Source organism: Lutra lutra, chromosome 10 (genome assembly GCF_902655055.1).
Source record: "Lutra lutra chromosome 10, mLutLut1.2, whole genome shotgun sequence".
NCBI classification, from domain to species: domain Eukaryota; kingdom Metazoa; phylum Chordata; class Mammalia; order Carnivora; family Mustelidae; genus Lutra; species Lutra lutra.
The window spans coordinates 72,717,305-72,724,940 of NC_062287.1; positions in this window are offsets into that span (position 1 = coordinate 72,717,305).

The window sequence follows — 7,636 nt, forward strand, 5'->3', positions numbered from 1 at the left end:
CTGCTGCTAATGCCAGCAAATCTACTCAGGGTCAGGTTGACAAACGACTAACCACCTGGGCACCTGCTTCTCTGGCACATAGAACCCCCTCCCTTTTCCCATGCCTTCCCCTGGATGGGAAAGATGGTCTTTGAGACCTTCGTCCACCACCTTCCCAAGTTGCAAGCTTCCTGAATAAAGCAACCATTCCTTTCCCACCATCACTTGTCTCTTGAGTTATGATTTTCAAGTGGCAAACAGTTGAATCTGAATTTGGAACTGGTTCTCCGACTGGTAACAAAAGTACATCACTTCAAGGGAAGTGACATGGTCCTTGACTTTCAGGAACTGATAGAATGAAGACCTATTAACTAGCTCCCTGTTTTCTTCCTATTTTGAACTGTCACCTTCTTAGTCCCACAAACCAAACAGTGCTTAACACGTATCAACTCCAAAAAAAATCACAATATATTGTGGCATGAATGAATAAATGAGAAGTGTTCTACAATTCAGTTTCTCTTACTGGTTCAATAAACTTCAACAAAACACTTATTGATCACCTGTTGGAAGTTCATCTCTGATTGAAGATACAGAACATTTTATTAATATCCCAATGCTCCCAAGAAGAACCAAATCCTCTGTCCACTGAAATCCTCTGAGGCTCAACAGCAACATTACAACTATCAGCACTGGCACAAAGGGCAAGAGAACTGATCGGAGTGACAGTTGGGGCTAAAAAAAGAATTGAGCTCCAATTTCAGACCAGAAAAGAATAGATTCTAACCAAAGAAAATATTTCCCAAACTCCAAGGATGTGACAAATAAGCTCACAGCACCTTCTCTATAGTGGAAGTAGAGCAATCTAATTTGTCTGATGGCAATCATGTGAGCTACAAAACCCGTTTTTTGCTTCTGCACTTACTTCCAGCAGCAGGTACTCACGGCTTCATAGGTATATACCGGGTTCGCTACCAAATGTTTCTCTGCTGTTTAGAATTATATGTGCAGAGCTGTGCCCCAATTCCAATGCCTATATCCTCCCCACTATCCAGCTACTTTCTTCTGGATCTTTACATCAAGAACTGCAAAAGAGAATAAACTTCTTGGCTTCCACTGACAACACACCCTTGAATCTCCTTCTCATCCCTTCTCCAGATGAGAGGCTTTGGAAGCAAGGCAAGAGAGGAACATTTTTTTTTTCTTTTCCAATTAATTTCCATTTCTTTCAAGTCTAAGTAAACTCTGGGCACAGAGCAACCAGGATGATATGATTATGGAAACTATTAATCTCCCCATCAAAGGAGAGCCAACTCATGGTTACGGAGTAATTGGCACGTTCCTCCAAAGGGCTTCTGCAGCACGATCCCTCTGGTTTCCTTTGGGGCCACAAGATTCAGGGTACAACTTCCTAGAACATAAAATAATCCTTGAGTGCTTCATGAATTGTTGTGAAAAATTGTGTGTCTTCATCCACGTGCTCTAAAGAGAGAGCAAACCCACATTAAAACATGTCCAAATAGAATGAAAGAAAAAAAAATCTATGATTTTCAGATTACTCAAGGTTCACCTGAAAATATGAAATCCTGATCTTTGAAGACCATTCAGATATCACTTGCTGTGGGCAACAAGCAAACAGTACATCTGGAGCAAGAAGTCTTCAAATCACTTTCAATATTGACGACTACAATCACGAAAACTGAAATTATTTCTAGAACTGATTATGACAAACAGGACATTATCTGGTTCGTCCAAACCTAAAACAAACATTAAAAAAAAAAATAGGGCATTTTGGGGACTTTGTTCCTGGGTCCACAACAAAAAAATCAGCAGATTTTTTTTCGCCCAATGGTGAGACAGTACAGACTTCTCCGTGATGGGGGAGTTAAAGGATTTGTTTCCTCCAGGAGTACTTGCTGACTGGCCAAATGAATGCTTGCTCCTGGGCACAGGAAAGACAAGTCCAATGCCAATCGTACTTTGAAAAAAGCACATTCATGGATTTACAAATGCCACCAGCCTTCCAAATACAGTCCCGAAGGAAGAATGAATTTATAGAGCTGCCAAATTCCTCAAATGGTATGGGGTCAACAGACAGCACTCAAAACAAAACTACCGACTCAGTGACTTATGCTAAAGCCATGTACATGGATCTTCTTGACTTGTAGACTATAATACAGTCTTCATCCACCCACCCACCATGATTTCAATGTACACTCCTTCCTGGAAGCAAGTCCATACTTCAGGAAGTCAGAACTCCTCCAGGAGAATAAAAAGTCTCTTCGTCCTCCCTTCCCACTGTCCCATTGTCGTAATCTGACTAACTGAGCAGGAAACTCAGTTCTACAAAGGGTCTGTTCCCAAAATGTTTCAATTTCTTATGTAATCACATAAACCCTAAACAGTAAGAGGGAAAACCCATAAAAGTCATTATAAACAGATTCCATGATGTCAAAGGAAAACCAGCTGGGGAAAGAGTTTAATAAGCAGCCTTTTTTTTTTTTTTAATTACAATAGGCTTGACGTCATTATTTATTATTTCCAGCACTACAACACAAAGCCATGTGCTATACTGTAGACCAAGATGAAAAGGATATGTGGACTTTCCTGAGTATTTTAATATCCTCTTATTGACAATAGATAGACGATCTGAACAAGGACCAGGAACAGGAAATGATTTTAGTGATTTCATTACAGTAATAGGGAAGAGCATTTCCAATGGGCAGGGCCTGGCAGATGGTCTGAGTAAGGCTTCAACTCCTAAATGGCCTGCAGTCAACAAGCCCGATATTGATATAGGCCCAATATGTAATTAACAAGGTGTCCTAGTGAGCAGAAAAGTTTTTACAAATATATGCTGTAGCCTTAGCAGTACAACACAAGAAGCTGGTGTTTCCAAGGCAAATTTAAACCATTTCACAAGGAAAGGTATTTAGAGGCAGCAAAAGGTGCATAGGCTATAGCTAAAGAGCTCTTGATGTTCCAGTACAAGTCATATTTGCAATGAGGTATCAAGTCTGGTACATCTTCACCTAATTTACTGCTCATGAAAAATAAATGCAGTTGTAGAATTTTCAGATTCTTGAAGCTTTTCAGATCTCATTCATGAGACCCTAAAAAGCTCTGTATTTTGAAATCATGAAGAGTGGCGCTTCCAGCTTTGCTCCTTTAGCTAATTGCTTTGGCTATTTGGAGTCTTATATGGTTCCACCTGAATTTTAGGACTTTTTTTTTCCCTATTTCTGTGAGAGAAAAAAAAAAATGCCCACTAGGATTTTAATAGGGATTGCATTGAATCTATAGATTACTTTGGGTAGCATGAACATTTTTTTTTAATTTTTATTTTTTAAAAGATTTTATTTATTTATTTGACAGAGAGATCACAAGTAGGCAGAGCAGCAGGCAGAGAGAGAGGAGGAAGCAGGCTCCCCGCCGAGCAGAGAGCCCGATGTGGGGCTCGATCTCAGGACCCTGAGATCATGACCCAAGCCGAAGGCAGAGGCTTCAACCCCCTGAGCCACCCAGGTGCCCCAGCATGAACATTTTAACAATGTTCTTTCTTCCACTTCATGATGATGGGATGTCTTTCCACTTATTTGTGTCTGCCTGATTTTTTTGTGTGTCTCATAGTTTTCAGTGTATAAGTATTTCATCTCCTTGATTCCTGATTAAGGTTATTCCTAAATGTTTTATTTTTTTGATGCTATTAAAAATGGGATTGTTTTAAAACAGACATATGGACTAATGGAACGGAACAGAGAGCCCAGAAATATACCCACACATACACAGACAACTGATGTCAACAGTGGTGCCAAGAATACACCATGGATGAGGCGCCTGGGTGGCTCAGTGGGTTAAAGCCTCTGCCTTCGGCTCGGGTCGTGATCCCGGGGTCCTGGCATCGAGCCCCGCATCGGGCTCTCTGCTCAGCGGGGAGCCTGCTTCCCTCTCTCTCTCTCTGCCTGCCTCTCTGCCTACCTGTGATCTCTGTCAAATAAATAAAAACAAAATCTTTAAAAAAAAAAAGAATACACCATGGAGAAAGGAGAGTTTCTTCAATAAATGGTGTTAAGGAAAACTGGATATCCATAAAAAGGAGGGAAACTGGACCTTTATCTTACAACATACATAAAAATGAACTCAAAATGGATAAAAATGTAAATGTAAGACTGAAATGGTAAAACTTCACAAAGAAAACGGGAAAAGCCTCTTGACATTGGTCTTAACAATCATTTCTTGGAAAGACACCAACGGAACAGGCAACAGAAGCAAAACTAGTTAAGTGGGACTACAGCAAGCTAAAAGCTTCTGCATAACAAAGGAAACAATCAACAAAATGAAAAGGCAACCTATGGAATGTAAGAAAATATTTCCGAACCATGTACCTGATAATGAGTTAATAATCAAATATACAGGAACTCCTTCAACTCAGTAGCAAAAAAAACCCAAATAACTTGAATAAAAAAATTTAGGCAAGGAACTGAACAGACATTTCATCAGAGATTACAAATGGCCAAGACGTATATGAAAGACACTCAACATCCCTATTCACCAGGGAAATGCAAATCAAAACCAAAATGAGATATCGCTTCACACCAGACATAGCATGGCTATCATTAAAACAAAGATAACAAGTATTAATGAAGATGTGTAGAAAAAGGAACACTTGCGTGCAGTTACTGTGAACATAAACTGGTACAGCCACTATGAAAATATTATGGAGTTTCCTCAAAAACATAAAAAATAGGGGTGCCTGGGTGGCACAGTCAGTTAAGCATCCAACTTGGGTTTTGGCTGAGATCGTGATCTCAGGATTGTGAGACTGAGCCCTGTGTCAGGATTCTCTTTCCCCTCCCCTCTGTCCCTCCACCTAGTGTGCGCTCTCTCTCTAAAATAAATAAATCTTAAAAACAAAACAAAAAAAAAAACTACCATTGACCCAACAATCTTACTTCTGAGTGTATATCCAAAGGAATTGAAATCATGACCTCAAAGAGGTTATCTGCACTACCAAGTTCAGGGAAGCATTATTCACTAAGCCAAGACAGGGGTCAAACCTAAGTGTCCTCTGACAAACAGATGAAGAAAAGGAGGTATCTACACACAACGGAATATTATTAAGCCTTAAAAAAGAATAGTATATTAAGTACTCAGCTTACATTAGCTCCATTAACCTTCTATTGGCCATTACGTAAATACATAAAAGCGGGGCTAGGAATTTTAGAGAGTGTAGAGAAAAAGGACTTTGGTCCTTCCTGTATTGTTAGGATTTTGAAAAATGGTGTTCACATATTACTAGTGTTAATAAAAAAAAAAAATCTGTCAGCAAACAAGTAAATAAATAATTCAGAAAAATAACTTTAAAAATAAAGTAAAAAATAAAGTTTAGGGGCGCCTGGATGGCTCAGTGGATTAAAGCCTCTGCCTTCGGCTCAGGTCATGATCCCAGGGTCCTGGGATTGAGCCCTGCATCAGGCTCTCTGCTCAGTGGGGAGCCTGCTTCCCCCTCTCTCTCTGTCTGCTTCTCTGCCTACTTGTGATCTCTGTCAAATAAGTAAACAAAATCTTTAAAAAAAAAAATAAAGTTTAGATCACTACAATTTAAATTTTCACTACAATGTAAATTTAAATTTACATTTAAAAAGCTAGAAAGAAAAGATGCAATTTAATAATGTATTTATAACTGAATATATGCAAAATATTATCTTTTAATATGTAATCCACATAAAACATTGATGAAAAATATTGTATTAATTTTTTCTTATTACTTTTCCTAAAGTCTGATATGTATTTTACATTTATCTCAATTTGGACTAGTCATATTTCAAGTGTTCAGTAGCCATATGTGTCCAGAGGATACTGCACTTGGTAACAGCATAGCTGCAGACCCTTAACAGAGTACTGTATCAAAACATCAGACAGAGACTCACGCACGTTTGCATACTCGTTATATTAAAGTAAAACCTTCATTAACCAAAATGAGTGAAGAATGAAAAATTCAAATTGACTGCTTTTGATTGAATTATGTTTAGGGTAGGGTTTTTTCCCTAATATATATCATAGGTATATATATCTGTATCTTCCTATTATATATATAATATACATATTTTATATATATATGTATGTGTATATATATATATATATATATCTCAATCCTCTAAGGAAGTCCTTTTCTCGATATTTAGCATAAATATATTAAATATATATTTGAACAAATGAAGAAAATAATTCTATTGGCCAAAGCAAAGTGACTTGGCCAAACTCAAAGTCAAGGAACACAGAAGTATACTCTACCCACTGAGAAGCCATGGAATGAGAATGAGTACACAGAGGTGAAGACTTGAGAACAATGATCAAATCTGCTACAGGTTGCATGACTTTTTCTATCTGTCCCTCTATGTAGACTGGTGGGGAGGGGCAAAAGGAAAATATGTCATACGTGTTTGGTCTTAAATAGTTTAGATACTTCAAAAATCAAACTCAAATTTAATTAGAAATAGGAAAACAAATTTAACAAATATTAACCCAAGTTCATTTTGTACATTTCCCCTTCTCTGCAACAAAGTATAGTAAAAGTTTCCATTTCATTTGTACATGTAATTCCAAATTTCATATTTAAGCTCCTGGAGAAAGCACCATTTCAAAATATCACCTGTAATTAATGCAAGTCCTAAATTTTGGGGGTGAATTCATCAGACTGTATAGTATTAAAAAGATTCAGCATTGCTCATCTTTTATTTCTTTAAAAAACTATTATAATTTGTAGATTTAGGAAGGTTGCAAACATATCAAAATATGAAAATATACACTACCTTATAATGTTACAAGAGCAATTAGTAACAAGTAACAGGGCAGGTCCAAGGAAGAAATGGGAAACAGAAAATAACCTGGACATTCCTAGCCTTCCCAGATATATCCTTTTTCTCCCTTGATGATTTACCCACTTGGAGTGGCACTCTTTCCCTCAGACAGGTAGGGGCTTTTTGCTTCCCTTTTAAAATGTGCTCTTTCTAAAACAAAAGGCGAAATTCATATGTACTCAAGTAAACATGACTAATAACTTGGGAATATTACTCTTACAGGGTTATTTGTACCTTTCACCTTAAACTTCAAGATAAAATGGAATTCTTAGTACTAGCTAGCAGGTATCATGGCAGATCCACTGAGCGCACCCTATAGGAACTGGTAATTTTATCTTTCAGAAACTAACAACAGGAAAATTGAACTCCAGCTAGCCTTGACCAGTTTGGGCTCAACCACTAAGCCAACACTTCTGCAGATGGGCCATAAAGTGTCCGAGAGTTACCTCTGCCTCATCATGTTAAGATCTCTGCTCCAGAAGGAAGACAAGCTTCCTAACACAATATACAATGCATGTATAGGCATATTTTCTAAGTATGTATGTGTGACCTTCTACCCGCCTCTGCTTGCAATGATAAAGGTCTGCCTCTGAATATTCATCTCAAATCCTAAATAAAAAGAGCTCCCTTACCCCTCCTCAAGGATCACAGATTTGGAAGTCATTCCTCATGATCTGCTGCAAAGAAAGATTACTTTGTGTGATATAGCTCCACCTGGTGTAGCCTCTATCTGTACGGCACCAAGGAGCAAACTCACATTAGTTCACGTACCCAGGCAGTGACTTCACCAGTGCCCTTGA